Source organism: Lissotriton vulgaris, chromosome 5, assembly GCF_964263255.1.
Source record: "Lissotriton vulgaris chromosome 5, aLisVul1.2, whole genome shotgun sequence".
Taxonomy (NCBI): Eukaryota; Metazoa; Chordata; class Amphibia; order Caudata; family Salamandridae; genus Lissotriton; species Lissotriton vulgaris.
Genome location: NC_141693.1, coordinates 1,102,884,762 through 1,102,904,411, shown reverse-complemented (window position 1 = coordinate 1,102,904,411; position 19,650 = coordinate 1,102,884,762).

Here is a 19,650-nt window from a genome sequence, read left to right as displayed (position 1 = left end):
AGGGCTTTGAATTGTATTCTTTTTTCTATGGGTTTGTAGCTGCCACAGAATGGAGGAGGCCGTGGTCCTTCTTGAGGAGCAAGTAAGGAACCTAGCCGCAGTGTTTTGTAAAATTTCTTTTTTTTTGAAAACCTTTATTCAAAAAATAAGGAGATACATGCGCAGGCCCACAACCACCATGGCCGGCCGCAAAGACAATCAATAGGAGCAGGAGAAACTTAGGCCAATCAGCAATCAGGACATCGCAAGGTACACCAGACGTGGCTGTGGGGCTCGCAACACAGGATATGAGGTTTTCATTTTTAAATTTTAGAAGAAGAGTAGGGGCTGCGACAACAAGGACATCACACCTTACATGAGAAATACACAAAAGAGACGAGGGGGACGTACCCCATTTACATTCGGAGATAGGCGATGACTACAGCAACTATGCAATCTAGGCAGCCGCGGCGGTAAGACTGGACAGTAAGCAATATTACAGAAAGCAACATTTCTAAGTATCACCCCAGAGAGCCCACCCCCCAAGAACAGAGAAACAGAGACTTGTGAAGATGCCAGAAAAAGAAAAAAGGTGCAAGACCAAGAGACAGCCAACCCTACTAAAGAGGAAAGTACCCTCCCAAAGCTGGAAAAGAGCGATAGGGACCATAGAACAAAACAAACTAAAGTAACAAACCCCCCCCGCACCCGCCACCCTGCACCCCTGTAATGGCTACGGCCTAACCCACTAACTGTCGCCCCGAAACTGCCCCACAGAAGGGAAAAAGTACAAGAAGTGGAGGAGGAGAGAAACAGACACACTCCCGGACACCCGGTACCCCCCGCCGGCAGTGACCTCCCCGAGGCGCAATCATCATCAATCAAAGCAAACATTCGGCATTATCACGGGGAGGACAGTCACCAATAAAAAAAAACCCCACCCCAGGTCCGGTGAGATACTCGGTGCAATCCCGGCAAAAGTGAACTGAGCAATCCCAGGAAAGTAGAAGTCAACCCTGCAAGTATCACAGGGAGATCTATCGCCAAAGTCACAACAAATGCGATCAGAAGGAGCGTCTCAGGTGGTCCAAAGCAATGGCAAGGAGCAAGAACAACTCAAAGTCGGAATCAGCCCTGACCAGTGCGAATCCGTTCCGGAGCACGCGCCAACCAAGCCACAGCCAACCAGAGGCAGACAAAGCGTACATGGCAGTCCGAGGCACTGAAGATGGAACAAAGTCCGGACACAAAATGGCGGCCTCCGTTATGCAGACGGGCCGGGACGAAGAAAAATGGCAGTCCCCTTCGACAGGACCCTGAGACTCGGCATGGACGATCAGAACCTCCAGCGACAATACTCCATCGGATAGGAAACGTGAAGGAAAGACCAGGCACTGTAGCGGGTAGAGGAGAAGTGAGGCCGACTCCCAAAGGAGCGAAGTCGGGCTGCCGCTCGGGCACCTTAAGATGGCGGGTCAAATCGCTCGACTGGACCACAAACTGCTGTTCAGGTGTTGCAGCGTCAGTGTGTGGCGGTGAATTGTGAGCGGAGCGCCCCAATCGCTGCCATTACAGAACTCAAGGAATGTGCGCTATCCATCCCCTCCATCCCGGGGCCCAAAGGACGGAGGGGGACACAATCTCCAGCCCACCTCGCCGGGCTCCAGGCACACATTTAGCGATCTCAACAAAAGGGGCGCCCCGAACTGACACGCTCAACAAAGTCACCGGCCGTGGGTGCAGCCCGTCAGCCCCCGGACCGGGAAACGAGGGTCAGGCACACAGCCCCCAGCCACAGCGCAGGAGGATCGCGGCACGTCACGATGTCTCTTCTCCGGCACCATCCATCAACGAGGTCACAAGTCGAAAGTGGAAAGAATTATTCAAATCCGGTAGACCGGCCACAATCTCGGTCCCACAGCCGATGTTGATCAGTTCCCGCTCGGACAGTTCAGAAATCGAGGTCCCGGCGGCAGCCCAGGAGTAGGCCGAAAATGGGACACGACATAACTCCGTCGCTGAATAAGGTAGGAAGTCCGGGACAGCACCGTTGGCATCAGGTAACCTTCATACATCCAGGCATAGGGCGTGGGTAGAGGATGAACATCAGGATAGACGAGCCGCCGGCGGAGGTCGGCGGAGCCGGGAGCTTATGCGGCCATCTTGGTTCGCGGCGTAGCTCCTCCTCCTGTTTTGTAAAAACTTGAAGGCGGAGGATAGCTTCCTTATCCGCAGCCAGGTACAAGACGTTACCATAGTCCAGTCTGGAAAGAATGAGCGTCTGAATAAGCGCCCTCATTGTTAAAGAGGAATGATCCAGCTGATTGTTTTCATCCACTTCATAAATGCAAAGCAGGATGAAGCAACTGCAGCTGCTTGGGCACGCATAGACAAGTATTCATCTAGCCAGAAGCCTAGCCTTTTTACTTTTGTAGAAGGATGAGGGGACAGAGCTTAAGGAGGGCGGCGAGTGCTCCATGCCCCCAAAGATGTGGATTTTTCCCCATGATCAGGACCTCCGTTTTGTCTATGTTCAGTTTAAGCAGCTTGCCGCACTGGAATGCTAACTGCCTCTGGGCCACTACACCATCCATCCAAGTGGGGATCCGCTAGAGACCATATTTGATTGATTTAGCGGTGTCAACGGATGGGAGGTCAGTTAGAAAGTAATTTGAGTGTCATCAGCATCCGAGTAGAGTGTAAGACCACAAGTCTTCACAACGTCTGTGTTGGACAGGCCACGTGAAGGGCTTGCCTCCTCCCCACATGACAGGGCCCGAGCCCCGGTCCTCCAGATGTTACCCACAGAAGCAACCCGCACCCCGTCTCATGCGGGACTCCTGCCCCCGGACATCTCTATATCATGGGGCCGAATCCCTTCCAGCTCCCTCGGCCGGCCCGGCCGCCATCTTGGACACTGCACCACGAGGCCGCGTGGCCTCAGATCGACCCTAACCCTGGGCCTGGCCAGGCCCCGACATCCCGGCCCCACCATCCACCCAGGAGGTGAACGGCCCACTTGGCAGGTCAATGGGAGAAAGAAGTGTCGATGGCTCTCCCCCGCCAGGTGCCGATCGCACCCAGCTCCCCCGGGCGCTGGCTCCACCCCCCTGCTGGGTGTCTGGACTCCCTCATCCCGGACCTCCCGACCTCCAAGTGCGAGGGTCCGGACGTCCGGACATCAAAGGGCGCCAGACCTATAACTGGGGCAGCTCCAGAGCAGGAAGGCAGTTGTATCCTGGAGTCGAGAGACACCGCGACGAACTCATCCTTGACGGACTACTGGCGCTGCCGTAGTCCTGCCTTGCGAACTATTGTCCTGCCTGCTGGCGCTGCCGCAACCTTCTGAATCCTTCAACCTCGCCGGGACCTGCTGGCACTGCCGCGGACCGTTGTAACTACCATCTTCACCGGGACCTGCTGGCACCGCCGCGGACCGTCGTCTCCTTCGATCATCTCGGGACCTGCTGGCTCTGCCGCGGCCCGACCATCTAGAACGCCGAGCTCGAGGATTGTGAGCTATCCATCGTACCATCACATCTACCAAATTGGTAACAAGACTGTCCCGCTACCCCCTTCCCATCCAAGAGACTAAACTCGAGGGGACCCCTGAGTCCAGACCTCCTTGTACCATTCTACCGTACTTAAAGATTGCATATAAAGAACGTTAAACCTTATCTTTGTGTGGTGCCCATCTGTGGGGGGGAAGTTACTCGTCTGTACGATCGCTGGAGACGGCTCTCCCCGGAGACCTCTCCCCTTGTCCTCGGCCGACCCTCCCGGTCCGTCTAACATTGGTGGCCAGCGGCGCGATCCGAATCAAGGCGTAATCGTACAGAGAGTAGCTCACCCCACGACGAAACCACAATGACAACCAAAGAAAGCGGATCCACCGAGAAATTCCAGATGGAGAAATTGGAAGAATACAGCCATCGTGAGCTGAAACAATTCTGCATTGAACTAGGCATTGCTACCACCAGTCTGAGTACTAATGACGATTTTAAACACGCCATTGAGTCGTGGGCAGAAACCGGGGCCGTCAGACCCCCGGACCAAAATGTTGCAGCATCAGAGAGGAACACCACGGCTCCCGAGGAGCGAAGAACGGGTCTCTCGCAGGAAGAGATCCAAGACAGAGAAAAAAACAGACTACATGAGTTAGAAATGGCCCGGCTCAAAATGGAAGGTGAACTCAAATTAGCCGAACAAAAACTGAACCTAGAACATCTGCGGCTCCGAGAAGAACGGGAAGAAAAACAGAGACAAAGAGAACTCGAAGAAAAGAGACTAGCGTATGACCACAAGCGCAAACTAGCAGAAATAGAAGCAGAACAAAGCATTGGGGGTGCCCGAGCAACCGCGCACCCCAGGAGCGACAGAAAAGAAAGTACACATCCCCAAGGATGTCGTTCGAGAGTATTTCCGAGATGACGACATACAACAGTGGTTCAAGGCCTACGAGATCGCCATGACCTCCCACCGGATCGATCGAAGTGACTGGGGAGCCGGTCTATGGGGGAGGTTCGTCAATGAAGGCCGCGATGCCCTGTTACAGCTCCCAGACCATCTGATGACCTCCTATGACCACATGAAGGCTGCCCTCCTCACCCGATATGGGCTCACACCCGAAATGTACCGCCAGCGGTTCCGAGACTGCACCCGGATCCCGGGTACAACTTGGGTGGAATATGTAAACTATTTCAGCCGAGCCTTCGAGGGTTGGATCAAGGGAAGCCAGGTAACGACCTACGAGCAACTTTTTAATCTCATGGTGTGGGAACACCTCTCTAACAACTGCTTCGTAGAGCTCAGGCAGCACCTCCTCGACAGTAAATTGACGGACCCACGGCAGCTCGCCTCCGAGGCTGACCGGTGGGAGATCACCCGAGTAGGCCGGAGCGGGCCGCACGAACAGCACTGGAACAACCACGGTCAGCACCGTCCCCGAGGAGGAGGAGGAGGCCAGGGACGAGGAAGAGACACCGCCCCGGCCGCCCCCGCTGCCAACACACCGCCCCCGGCCAACCGGGGCAACCCCCCAGTGCGCCTGGGGTACCGAGCCAATGTCACGTGTCACCGATGCCAGCGAGTCGGCCACTACGCAAATGACCCGAACTGTCCACAGAACCAGACTCCGAGACCCTGCCAGGTAGCTGCCGCCGCCCTGGGGGGAGAACAAATCTCCGAAGAACAGGAGGAATGCGAGCAAGAACAACAAGAATGGGAACCGGCCGCCATGGTTCTAGCGTGCCTAGGGGGAAGAGACATGGCTCCGCGGGCTCCCCTACCCGCCAACACCAGAAAATATAGTCAATGGGTGAACATTAATGGGCGCAGGGCCGAAGCCCTACGTGACACAGGGGCCAGTGTGACGGCAGTCCGCTGTCACCTGGTGACCCCAGAACAGATCCTGCCGAACATTCTCTGCCCCGTCCGTTCAGCCGACAATTCGGAGAGTCTCTGTCGGATGGCCTGCGTCCCCTTTGAATGGGGAGGAGTCTCCGGCATGTTGAAGGTGATGGTCCGAGATGATGCCCCCGTGGACTGTCTCCTGGGGAATGATCTTGAGAGTTCCCCGTGGGCCGCCGTAGAGAGAAGAGAGCACCTGGGGATGTTGGGCCTCCCGGACTGGGCGTGCGTAACCACCCGGGCCATGGCTGCCCGTACCATCCCCCGACCCGAAGAACCCGAATGGCCAGCACCTCCTCCCCCGGTCGCTCCAGTAGAAGACACCGACCAGACCGACCCCCCAGGGCAAACTCCCGAAGGGCTCGCTCAGCCCCAGGACCTTCCCGGCCTGGCTCAGTGGCGGCAGGAAGGGGGGCCCACCCAGGAACAGTTCCGTCAAGAGCAGAAGACCTGTCCCTCCCTCGAGGGACTCCGCCAGCAAGCCCTCGCCCAGAGCGCAGGGGACACCTCTGGGGCCCATTGGATCTATTGGGACAACGACCTGTTGTACAGTGAACAGAGAATCGTGGAGTTAGGGGCCAGGCGAGTGCTAGTGGTGCCCATCCGCTTTAGAGACTTCTTGCTAAACTTGGCCCACGATGTCCCCCTGGCTGGACACCTGGGTCAAGACAAAACCTACAGTCGCCTGGTGACCCACTTTTTCTGGCCCAAGATGAGAAACGACGTCCTTAACCACTGCCGTTCCTGCCCCACGTGCCAGGCCAGCGGGAAGAGCGGCCGCAAACTTAAAGCACCTCTGCAACCCTTCCCAGTTGTCACCACCCCATTCGAGAGGGTGGGAATAGACATTGTGGGGCCCCTGGACCCCCGTACAGCCCAAGGACATCGGTTCATCTTGGTACTGGTGGACCACACCACCCGCTACCCCGAGGCTGTTCCCCTGCGAACTGTGACAGCCCCGGTGGTCGGCCGGGCCTTGATGGGGATTTTCTCCCGGGTGGGCTTCCCCCGAGAAGTCGTCAGCGACCGAGGCACAAACTTTATTTCAAAATATATGAAATCCCTCTGGCAACAGTGCGGGGTCACCTACCGATTCACGACCCCCTATCACCCTCAAGGAAACGGACTAGTCGAGCGGTTCAACCGCACGCTCAAAGGGATGATTGGGGGGTTGGAAGAGCCCCTCCGTCGCCAGTGGGACGTGCTCCTGCCGTGCCTCCTCTTCGCATATCGAGAAGTCCCCCAGAAGTCCCTCGGCTTCAGCCCGTTCGAGCTCTTACACGGACACCCTGTGCGGGGGCCCCTCAGCCTAGTCAAAGAAGGTTGGGAGATGCCCCCCCTAAAGACCCCTCCAGATGTCTTCAAGTACCTCCTGACCCTACGCAATCAGACCAGGCGACTCAGAGAAATGGCGAAAGCGAACCTTGAGGCCAGTCAGGAGGACATGAAGAAGTGGTACGATCAAAATGCCTCCTCCATCGAATTCGAACCTGGCCAACAAGTGTGGGTGATGTCCCCCACTGAACCATGTGCCTTACAGGACAAGTGGACGGGGCCCTTCAAAGTGGTCGAGCGCAAGAGCCCCGTCACCTATCTCATCGATATGGAATCTGCACGGAACCCCCTCCGGGTCCTCCACGCCAATAGACTCAAACCCCACTTTGTGCGCTCGGAGCTCAGCCTCCTGATGGCTACAGACAGCGGAACAGAAGAAGACTCCGAGCCCCTCCCTGATCTCCTAAAGACCCGAGAGAAAGATGGTTCCGTAGACGGGGTCCGACTCTCAGAAGCCCTCACCCCGGAACAGCGCCAAGGCTGCCGGGACCTCCTGCTGCAGTTTGCGGCCCTGTTTTCCCTCACCCCAGGGGTCACCCCCTGGTGCTTGCACGACGTGGACACTGGGGACAGTCCCCCTATCCGACATCGGGCATACCGCGTACCAGATCGGGTATGGGCCTGCATCCAAGAGGAGGTGTCCAAGATGCTCACGCTCGGGGTCATCGAGCCCTCAGACAGCCCCTGGGCCAGCCCAGTGGTACTGGTCCCCAAAGCTGCCGCCCCCGGCACCACTCCTGAGCTCCGGTTCTGCGTCGACTACCGGGGCCTGAACGCTGTCACCAGAACCGACGCTCATCCCATCCCCCGAGCGGATGAACTGATCGACCGCATGGGAGCTGCCCGCTACCTCAGCATCTTCGACCTGACAGCGGGCTACTGGCAGATCGGCCTCACACCCCGGGCTCAAGAACGATCCGCCTTTTCCACCCCTGATGGCCACTACCACTTCAAGGTCATGCCATTCGGCATGAAGAATGCCCCAGCTACGTTTCAGCGACTGGTGAACCAGGTCTTGGCGGGACTCGAGGAATTCAGCGCCGCCTACCTGGACGATATCGCTGTGTACAGCCGCCACTGGTCCGACCACCTCCACCACCTCCGAGAGGTCCTGCAGGCTCTCCAACGGGCTGGCCTCAGGATCAAGGCCAGCAAATGCCAAATTGGTCAGGGGTCCGTGACTTATCTCGGACACCAGGTGGGAAGCGGCCTGGTAGCCCCTCTTCAACTCAAGATCGCTGCCATCCAGTCCTGGCAGCCCCCCATCACGCAGACCGAGGTCCGCGCCTTCTTGGGGCTCACAGGCTACTACCGGCGGTTCGTGAGGGACTATGGCAGCATTGTGGGGCCCCTCACGGAACTCACCTCCAAAAACCACCCAAAGAAGGTCAACTGGACCCCAGACTGTCAAGTGGCCTTCGAGAAACTGAAGGCCGCCATGTGCACTGCCCCTGTGCTCTAGGCCCCCGACTACAGTCGGGAATTCATCGTCCAAACGGATGCCTCCGACCATGGCATTGGGGCAGTCCTCTCCCAGTTGAACCCCGAAGGACTTGACCAACCAGTGGCCTTCATCAGCAGACGTCTCCTGGCCCGAGAACAACGCTGGAGCACCATCGAGAGGGAGGCCTTCGCAGTGGTGTGGGCCCTCAAAAAGCTCCGGCCTTATCTCTTCAGTACCCACTTCCGGGTGCAGACAGATCATCGGCCCCTGCAGTGGCTAATGCAGATGCGGGGGGAAAACCCAAAACTATTGCGTTGGTCCATCTCCCTGCAGGGGATGGACTTCACTGTGGAACATCGACCTGGCCAAGACCACGCCAACGCAGATGGCCTGTCACGCTTTTTCCGCCTCGACGAGGAGAGTCCCCAAGAGGATGGGTGACTCTCCCCGCCTTCAGCTGGGGGGGACGCATGTTGGACTGGCCACGTGAAGGGCTTGCCTCCTCCCCACATGACAGGGCCCGAGCCCCGGTCCTCCAGATGTTACCCACAGAAGCAACCCGCACCCCGTCTCATGCGGGACTCCTGCCCCCGGACATCTCTATATCATGGGGCCGAATCCCCTCCAGCTCCCTCGGCCGGCCCGGCCGCCATCTTGGACACTGCACCAAGAGGCCGCGTGGCCTCAGATCGACCCTAACCCTGGGCCTGGCCAGGCCCCGACATCCCGGCACCACCATCCACCCAGGAGGTGAACGGCCCACTTGGCAGGTCAATGGGAGAAAGAAGTGTCGATAGCTCTCCCCCGCCAGGTGCCGATCGCACCCAGCTCCCCCGGGCGCTGGCTCCACCCCCCTGCTGGGTGTCTGGACTCCCTCATCCCGGACCTCCCGACCTCCAAGTGCGAGGGTCCGGACATCAAAGGGCGCCAGACCTATAACTGGGGCAGCTCCAGAGCAGGAAGGCAGTTGTATCCTGGAGTCGAGAGACACCGCGACGAACTCATCCTTGACGGACTACTGGTGCTGCCGTAGTCCTGCCTTGCGAACTATTGTCCTGCCTGCTGGCGCTGCCGCAACCTTCTGAATCCTTCAACCTCGCCGGGACCTGCTGGCACTGCCGCGGACCGTTGTAACTACCATCTTCACCGGGACCTGCTGGCACCGCCGCGGACCGTCGTCTCCTTCGATCATCTCGGGACCTGCTGGCTCTGCCGCGGCCCGACCATCTAGAACGCTGAGCTCGAGGATTGTGAGCTATCCATCGTACCATCACATCTACCAGATTGGTAACAAGACTGTCCCGCTACCCCCTTCCCATCCAAGAGACTAAACTCGAGGGGACCCCTGAGTCCAGACCTCCTTGTACCATTCTACCGTACTTAAAGATTGCATATAAAGAACGTTAAACCTTATCTTTGTGTGGTGCCCATCTGTGGGGGGGAAGTTACTCGTCTGTACGATCGCTGGAGACGGCTCTCCCCGGAGACCTCTCCCCTTGTCCTCGGCCGACCCTCCCGGTCCGTCTGACAATGGACGCACATAAAGGTTGAATAATAAGGGGTTTAGTGCGGAACTCCTGAATGGAGGGTATGAATCTCTGACTGGGAATTGTCCAAAAAGACCTGTAAAGATCTATTTATTTTAAAAGAGGCAAGCCTTACAAAGGAGCTACCCTTCAGACTGATTGATCATTCAAAAACTTAGGGGCATATTACCAACAACTAGCGATAATTATCGCTATGTTGGCTTAGCGGCAATATTTTTATCACCGTGCTGCGGCGATTTTTATCGCTTAGGAACCTTGCTATTATCAAGGTTTATCTCCTAAGCGATAAAAATCGTCCGAAATGCATGAATATCGCTGAAAAGTCAGCAATATTCATGCATTACCGAGCTAATGCTCTTAGCCATGTTATCCACCTCCCATTGGATAACATGGCTAAGAACTGCTCAGGGCAGGTGTTAGCTTTTGGAGATATTTGCACTTAGCGCAAATATCTCCAAAAGTTGGTAATAGGAGATAGCGATGTTAGCGACTGTTTCCAGTCGCTAACATCTTGGCACACCCACTTTGCATGTCATTAGTGATAAATTTCACTGACATGCAAAGCGGGGCCCAAGATGGTCGCTATCTCCTACTAGCTGTCGCTAACTGGTGTTAGCGACAGCTAGGTAATAGGGAGATAATTTTATCTCCGCTTTCTTGGCTTTTAAAGCCAAAAAAGCGGAGATAAACCCCCTTGATAATATGCCCCTAGTTTCCTTTCCAAAATGGAGTGTTAGTACTCATCCCCTGTAACCATTGTTGTACTGGCCTATATGGCGATCAGGCGGTGCCTGGTCTGATGTATAAGCGTGAGGGCTGTTTTTTTTTACTAGTTTGTGGGCCTATTCTATGGTCAGGTGGGACGCTTTTTCTGTTGATTTCCCAGATATTACCACAAACATTGGCAGCAGCAAAAGCATATGCATGTTTTCACACATATCTTGTAAAATAGCCATGTAACCTATGTTTACAAGACCAAAAGGAGCTTGATTTCCAAATGTTGCCCGCATTTTTCTTTATATGACCTGCTAATGGTGGCCTCTTTTATTGTGGTGCCTGGGCCAATTTTTTGTCCCACTCCGATGCTGCCAGTAGCCACTGCCACTGCCACAAATTAAGCAATGGAAATGTAACACTACCATTGAAAGAAGAGAGCTCTGCATTGAGCCACTCCGGTCAAAAAGAAATTCAGAAACTTATTACATTTACAAAAAATTAAACTTTTATGCTGGGGCTTGCGGTGTAAATTAGCATTTTCTCGAAGTCGGATTGTTTTTTTTTTAAATGAAACTTCTTCTCTGCTAGTAAGAGACTTTCTGACGGGCGCCGCTGTTTTTGTTGAACGTCTTTCCCAGCTGTAGATGTATCGGATTGTACAGTACCGGATTGTACAGTACCACTGAGCTGGAAGCTACCAGAGAATAAGATATTGATATCACGAACAATCTACGGCATAAACTTTAAGTAGCCTGCAGAAAACATCCATACGTTTCACATTTTTGGTGTGTAAAAAGCACCAGACAGCGTTGTACTACTAATTCACTCACTCAATGACACCGTTTCATGGCAGCACTGTGACTCTGCCTGTTTGCGCTGCGTGCTGAAAGTAATATTTAAACATGTAATGGGCACCCTCTACTGTATATATACGTGAACTACACCAATCGTAACATATTGAGTGAGGTTTCAGTTGGATTACTGTAATTCCGTAATAGGTCTGTATTATTGATTAAGGCCCTGATAAAGCGTCATAAACCTTTTGCCCACTTCGCCTAAAAGCTGAATAAAACACACAAAAATGCAGCTGTCTGATGATGGCAAGCAGGTGCTTGTAATTTATAGAAAGAAGTTACAATTCTCATGTAATGCAACTGGTGCTATGTAATGCGCTCTGATACCCGATTCGGCTCAAGTTCGCGCTATATAAAACTCTGTTAAAAAAAAAGTGAAGAATTAAACATAGCAGCTGCCGGCTATCTTGGAGTGGTATTGTGGATAGTGTATACACAGTGTAATAACAACCTACCCTATAAAGCCTATTGGGTTGAACATATTTATTTCACAATAAATATGTCAGCCCTACTGCCTCTAGCATAACCTTTCATAACAAACAGATCTGATCTGCCATCATACTGTTATCACCATTAACAACTCCCACAAGGCAACCATCTGGCATACAGTCATAAAACTCACCCTTTTAGGTCTATTGCCTTTACATATACTTTTCCCAATGACATCGAATATAACTTTCCCAATGAACCTATCAGGAATATATTAAGCTGTAAGCTTTGCACTGATGCAAGAAACAGAGGAACTCATTTTGCAACATTTATGCTCCTTTTACAATAGGATAATTGTAGCAACCATATATCTCCCCATTCCAGTTTGCAAAATGTTTTGGACTAATTCAAAAGTATTTGATCGTTAATAGCATCTAAAACATTGTCATGTGTAATTTCGCGGTTTTAATAATGAAACCCTGGCCAATGAAAAACATTTCTTGCGTAAAATAGAGCAAACTTGCTTTGCACTTTTTGTTGTTTTAATTAAACAAACCATTTTTTTCTTAGTCTGTGTCACTTTTTTCAAATATCAAGAGTGGTGCAGGAAGCATTTGCTCCTTTTTTTATCCAAACGCAAGATAAACAGGGTAATATCAGTTGGGACAGTTTTTGCCCTGATGTAAAATTGTTGACTATTACGCAAGTAGTGGAAATGGATTCCTTCAAATGTTTGCAGGAGTATGTCTGTTTTTTCCCAAGCTGCGTGCGAAGGTCTATATTCAATGGTTCATTCATAAAGTGTTTTTCTGTTTCGTTGCAATAGGATCTAGGCTTTGAATGCTGAAGATCATGGCCAGTGCTATAAAAGTCATTAGAGATATTAACAACAAAATGTCAAAGTGCGGTGTTACGACAAAATTGGTAGCGCAGCGCTCTGACATCTTTAAAATGCAGTTATGCGCGGTATTTACTAAAACACGGTGCACCCCTGTGTTTCCCCTAGTGCTGGTGCTAATGATGCCTTGTAAAAAGTTTTGTAGGACTTGCCGGCAGTGACCCCTGATCAAGGTCCAGGGGACTGAAACACATTGGGTGCGTTTTGTCTGGAGTTTCATATAGTGCGAACTTCAACCGAAGGTATCAGAGCACTTTACATGAGCACCAGTTGCTGTTACCACTTCTATTTGTCAGTGTGACTCAATTCTTCCGTTATACTAATAACGGAATTCGGAGTTGTATATATTAAGGCAAACTGTATCTTGAAGAATGGCACATTTAAAGTAGTGTTTTGTTTCTTCTTTTTTTCTTATTCATTACTATTTCAGCATTTCACTATTATTCAAGGGTGTTTTCTTAATGTGTATTCTTGGGACAATATCGTGGGATACAAAAATACCCTTTTAGAATGCACTGGATTGTATCAGTTACAGGCGTGGTGGTGTTACCATTTGGGTCATGCCACATGACATCGTCTTAGGGGTGTTGTAATATACATATACATGTACATGCAGTGAGAGTTTTGATTACCAATTGAGCGTATCTAATTTGACATTTAGACATTTAAGAAATAAACAGATTGGTCGTGTTTGGAGGCTTACTTCAGTTGGCATTGGGACTAGAAGTAAATGAATGCGAATTGGCCTTGACAGTAACTGCGTTATTTCCGCAGAAATGTGTGGATACGATTCCCCCACGGCACTGAGCAGGGGGTATTTGACCTGATGTAAATAATACATACTTGTGTTATTTTTTAAATGTACTAATATGTTTGGTACATAAAGGAAATGATAAAATGTCGAAATGACACAATGTCTTTAAATATAATTTGTGTATTGCAAATCAAACCGTTATAATGAACATACCTAAAATCAGTCTTTTTTCCTTTGTGTAAAGCCCTTTTATTGTTTGAGTTCCCACAAGTCTGTTTTCCATGTTTACCCATGTCACTGACTTGTCTTTTACAGAAAATAGGGCACTTTAACTACTGGTACTATGGCTTAGACAAAGATGGTGCAGGTCTACACCCGTTAGCCTAATAAACTTCATTGAAAAATCTTTTGGAGTGCAGGGGTCTTCTTGCACGCCAGCGCAAGGACAGTTGTGCATATATGTATATCGTCAGGTATTGCACCCAAAAGAAAATAAAGTACCTGTTTGTCAAGCCGTGTGTGTGCGACTCCATTTCCTGCGTTGGTGGGAGTCTGGTGAAGATATTCGGCGGCGTGGTTCTGCCGCGGGAGGACGCACAGTCAGCAAGCGCGCCAGAGGCTTTCCCGACTTGAACCCTTTTTTTCTGGTCGTGACGCACGCATAGGGAAAGCGGTTGCCACCGGTGACCGGCACCGGTATGACTCTGAAGGTGAACTTTAAAGTGGTTTGCCACAGCACACGAAACAGACAGACACTTTTAAACGGAACAAACATTGAAAACACCGCCTAATGGAGGGCAGAAACTACAGCTGTTAAAAGGACTACAAAATCCAGCATGCCTTGAACTACGGAATGACCATTGGAGGTCTTGACCACTGGGGGTCAATCAAAGAAATTTTGGCAAATGCTTGTGGAACTGATAGCAGCGATGATGTAAGGGGTGACCTTTGAAAAAGTCCAATGGTGGACGAAACGCGTCAGGTATTGCACCCAAAAGAAAATAAAGTACCTGTTTGTCAAGCCATGTGTGTGCGACTCCATTTCCTGCGTTGGTGGGAGTCTGGTGAAGATATTCGGCGGCGTGGTTCTGCCGCGGGAGGACGCACAGTCAGCAAGCGCGCCAGAGGCTTTCCCGACTTGAACCCTTTTTTTCTGGTCGTGACGCACGCATAGGGAAAGCGGTTGCCACCGGTGACCGGCACCGGTATGACTCTGAAGGTGAACTTTAAAGTGGTTTGCCACAGCACACGAAACAGACAGACACTTTTAAAAGGAACAAACATTGAAAACACCGCCTAATGGAGGGCAGAAACTACAGCTGTTAAAAGGACTACAAAATCCAGCATGCCTTGAACTACGGAATGACCATTGGAGGTCTTGACCACTGGGGGTCAATCAAAGAAATTTTGGCAAATGCTTGTGGAACTGATAGCAGCGATGGTGTAAGGGGTGACCTTTGAAAAAGTCCAATGGTGGACGAAACGCGTCAGGTATTGCACCCAAAAGAAAATAAAGTACCTGTTTGTCAAGCCGTGTGTGTGCGACTCCATTTCCTGCGTTGGTGGGAGTCTGGTGAAGATATTCGGCGGCGTGGTTCTGCCGCGGGAGGACGCACAGTCAGCAAGCGCGCCAGAGGCTTTCCCGACTTGAACCCTTTTTTTCTGGTCGTGACGCACGCATAGGGAAAGCGGTTGCCACCGGTGACCGGCACCGGTATGACTCTGAAGGTGAACTTTAAAGTGGTTTGCCACAGCACACGAAACAGACAGACACTTTTAAACGGAACAAACATTGAAAACACCGCCTAATGGAGGGCAGAAACTACAGCTGTTAAAAGGACTACAAAATCCAGCATGCCTTGAACTACGGAATGACCATTGGAGGTCTTGACCACTGGGGGTCAATCAAAGAAATTTTGGCAAATGCTTGTGGAACTGATAGCAGCGATGGTGTAAGGGGTGACCTTTGAAAAAGTCCAATGGTGGACGAAACGCGTCAGGTATTGCACCCAAAAGAAAATAAAGTACCTGTTTGTCAAGCCGTGTGTGTGCGACTCCATTTCCTGCGTTGGTGGGAGTCTGGTGAAGATATATATATATATATATATATATATATATATATATATAAAACCTACTGGTGGTCACAAGTTAGAATGCAGTTTCCATAGGAAGAGCGTTTTTTCATTTGCCAATATATATATATATATATATATATATATATATATATATATATATATATATATATATACCTACTGGTGGTCACAAGTTAGAATGCAGTTTCCATAGGAAGAGCGTTTTTTCATTTGCCAATAACTTTGGCGTCGTTTGACGAATCCTCTCAAAATTTTCAAAACGAATTTGCCAGTCATGTCAGCTGCTGTCTTGAAAATTTCGTAGTGATCCATCAAGCCTGGCCGAGAAAAAGCTGGGGTCCCAAAATGCTTTTTCTCCACGTTGATTTCATAGGAAAATTTAGACACAGCTACTGCCCGGAATTACACCAAAATTGGCAGAAAGGTAGATGTTTGTCCAGAAAGCGCCCTTTTTGTTAGAAGGTGTAAATCCATTCAGTAGTTGTGGAGATATGTAAATGCTTTTCAGATATACAACTGGGGGCCCAGTGGATCCCCGACCCCTCCGGATCTTGTGCCTGAGATCTGATTGGTTGCCAACACTTTACACCAGGAAGTGTTGGCAGACGTCTTGCAACTTGGTTAAACAGAGTCACAAGAAAAAAGTTTTTAAAAAAAAGAAAAGGGGGCAGGGTAGACACACCCTGACCCCCTAGGACTCTTAGGGTGAGTATCCCACAGGGATCCTCAGGGCCGAAAACACATAAAAAAAGAAGTCTGTCGGGAGTTGCGCTGGTTTCACAACTCTCGGCGAAATAAAAAAAAACGAAGCACGGTCTCCTGCGCTGTGTTAACTATAGGCCCTGGGTGGGCCAGGTCACAGGGCTAGTTTATATAGTAATGCGTGTGTGCCCATGCATCCTTGTAACTTTAGTTTTTTCTGTGAATTTCTGAGATTTTTGTAATTCCATTTTCTACCTATAACATCCCTGTAACCTCTGTTTTTTTCAGTGAATTTGTGAGTTTTTTTAAATGCTAATTCCTAACTATAACGTCCTTGTACCCTTTGGTTTTTTCAAGTGAATTTTTATGTTGTTTTTACTTAGTAGCCTCTGACCAGCTCTCAGGAATCTCGCTGTGTATGGCTTACAGGAGGTACCAAGAGGGCTTCTTGGCAGGCACGGCCCGTGCCGGGCGTTAAACTGGGGCGGTGACGTCAGGCAGGGGAGGGTCAGGGTGGGGGGTTGTAAAATGCGGGATATGGACCATTAGAGGTAAGTATCGGAAAAAAAAAATGAATTTCGTTGCCCATGCTGCATCACATTTGGCGATGAATCGTGGGCAACGAAATTTGTTTTTTTTCTTTTCGGTATTTACCTCTAATGGTCCATATCCTGCATTTTACAACCCCCCACCCTGACCCTCCCCTGCCTGACGCCCAGTATGACGCCCGGCATGGGCCGTGCCTGCTTCTTGGCCCCCAATGTCCCAACCAGTAGTGCACTAAGAGCCGTGTTTGCAGAGTGGTGGTGAAAGGGGACTTGGCCTACAAAGACCTCTTAGCAATCCTGCTGTGTGGGACCTACTTGAGGTAACAGGAGGGGTAGTTGCCCCCCAAGGATGTAATTGGGGGCCAACTACCCCTCCTGTTACCTCCGGTAAGTCCCACACAGCAGGATTGTTGAGACCTGGTAGGAGGCCACACCCCCTTTCTCTGCTACTCTACAAAAACACCCCCTGGTGCACTACTAGTAGGGGGATGAAGTCCCTTGGCTATCGAGGGTGCTTGGGGCCAACTACCCCTCCTGTTACCCCCAGCAAGTCCCACAAAGTAGGTTTGCTAAGAAGTATTTGGTGGCCACGCCCCCTTTCTCCACCACTCTGCATTTTCAATGTTGGGGACCATGGGGGGAGCCTGAAGGCTCCCACGGTCGCTGCCCGCTCCCCGCCTCCTGTAGGAGACAGCATTGCTTTGAGGCCAAGTGAGCTGCTGACATGCAGCTCCCTGGATACCAAAGCAATTTGTCTGTTTCCCTACTCACTTGACTGGGGGCAGGGAAACATACGGTCTCTGCTTTCAGCAAGCTAGAGCATTTTCTTCTGTCACTTGCTGAAAGCAGAGTGTTTCCTATGGCTTGGTGAGAGCGGGCCTCCTTCCAAACCATAGCAAACTGCAATGTCCCGGGGTGTGCACCCAAGGACATTGCTGGAGCCAGCTCTGAGGGTTAGTGGCCCCCAGGGACATCTAGGGCTCCCCATGCAGGTGTTGGTCCCCGGGGCTGCGGGGGACATGTGGCACCCATATTTAATTTGAAAAATGTGCCCTGGGGAGGTGGCGGCGGCCAAGGCTGCGTGGGGGGACTGGAGCCCCCATGCATTATTATTTAATTTAGCCCATGGGAAATGGCAGTACCCGAAGCTGCAGGGGTGCATGGCCCCTGCATTTTTCTCAATTAGCTCTGGGAAGGTGGCTGCCCCCAGGACTGCGGGGGAGGCCATAGGGCCTTCCCGCCCTTCTTTAATAATTAGTTTCAGGGAGGTGGTGGTCCCCGGCAACCACCGCATTACTATATAAACTTGTACCCGGGACCGGGCCCACCCGGGAGCTTATATTTAAGTGTGGGAGACTGCACTTCATTTTTTTTAAATGTCAGCAGGAGTTGTGGGTGCAGGAAGGTGGATATCTGACTAAATGGTTAGCCCAACTTTTTGCCTAGTGTTTAGCTGGTTTTTGACTTAGTTGGCCTGGGATCCTGCTAATCAGGGCCCCAGGCAATCTGCTCTCACTGTAAAATGGACTCCATGAACTATAGGTACATCTCCAATTGGATATTGGGTCACCTTGTGAGACCATAGGTACCCAGGGCATAGGTGCATCCAAGGCCTACCAGGGTCTGCAGGATGAATTATGCCACCCCTGGCTGGCCATCCAAATTGACACAACTAGCTGATCACTCAGCTGGGGCAAGGTCGTGTAAACACCCCTTGCTTAGGTATAGTATCCCTATACCTACCATTACATATAGACACATATGCCTATAGGTCATTCCTATGGCAGGCCTTGATAATCCTGAAGGCAGAGTGCTTAGTTTTATGTGAGATGGTGCTCTAGCATGAGCTGAGCCTGTCTGCAGCTTTTGGAACCATGTCCTTATAGCTGTTCTATGATATAGCCATACCATGCACTCTTAAGTGCATTATAATCCTCGCGGTTAATGCTAACTTTGGTTTGGCTTTATCGAAACAAGTTGTGTAAGGTGTCATACACTTTGGAATACTACCCCCTCGCCAGTTCTCGTGACTGGGGTAGCATTCCACCCTTCTAGAGGGAGAAAGAAATGTAGTTGTAGCTTTACCCGGTTAAAGTTAAACAGAGCCTCAGAATCACAAAATGGATGCTGCTGCCACAGACACAAGTCTGACCTCCTGCAGCTGGGAGCCCTTCCAGCGAGGGAGGCCTGGACAATAGATTTCCTGCCTTGGGAGGTGCTAGCACCTCCCCAGACAGGCTATAGTGTATTGGGGCAGGGTTGGTTGAATTAAATGAGACACTGCCTGTGGCACACAAGGTGCTCCATGCATAGCCCGGGTCAAACCAGTTGCTGGGGCACTCCAGCCCCAGCTCAGGCGTGAAACTGGATAAATGGGAAAGGGGTGTAACCACCCCCTTCCCAGGTTCCACCCATAGGAGGGACCTTAGATTGGTATAAAGCTAGGAGCTGAGTCTAGAGACTTTAGATTATCCTGAACTGAAACTCTGAAACAAAACTCTGGACCTTCAACATTCTACTGCAACTAGAAAACTGAAGAATCTCCCTTGTGGTCAAGGAGTGACCACTCTGTGTAAACAGGCACCATCAGTGACTTGCCAGTTTGCTTTGTCGACGCTCCCGCCGGAGCCCGAAGACTTAGTGACGCAGCCTCTGGACTTCCAGACTTCTCTGACCCGACTCACATCCACAGCAGAGCTGAGACCCGTGGCGGACAGGAGAGACGTGGGACCGGACTACCTGCAGTACCTGCTTTTTGCTAACGGTGCAGCTTCTGAGGCATCCTCGAAGTTGTGCATTGGGACTTGAGAAACCCCAACCCCAAGCCGTAAGTGCACCGAAGCTCAGCCCTCCACACTCCACGAGTACCGCGTGGGGCCTGCTCTTGCATTTCTCCTCGACGCGTCTTCGTGGTTGCTAGCCCGCTGGCTAGTGGCCCTCC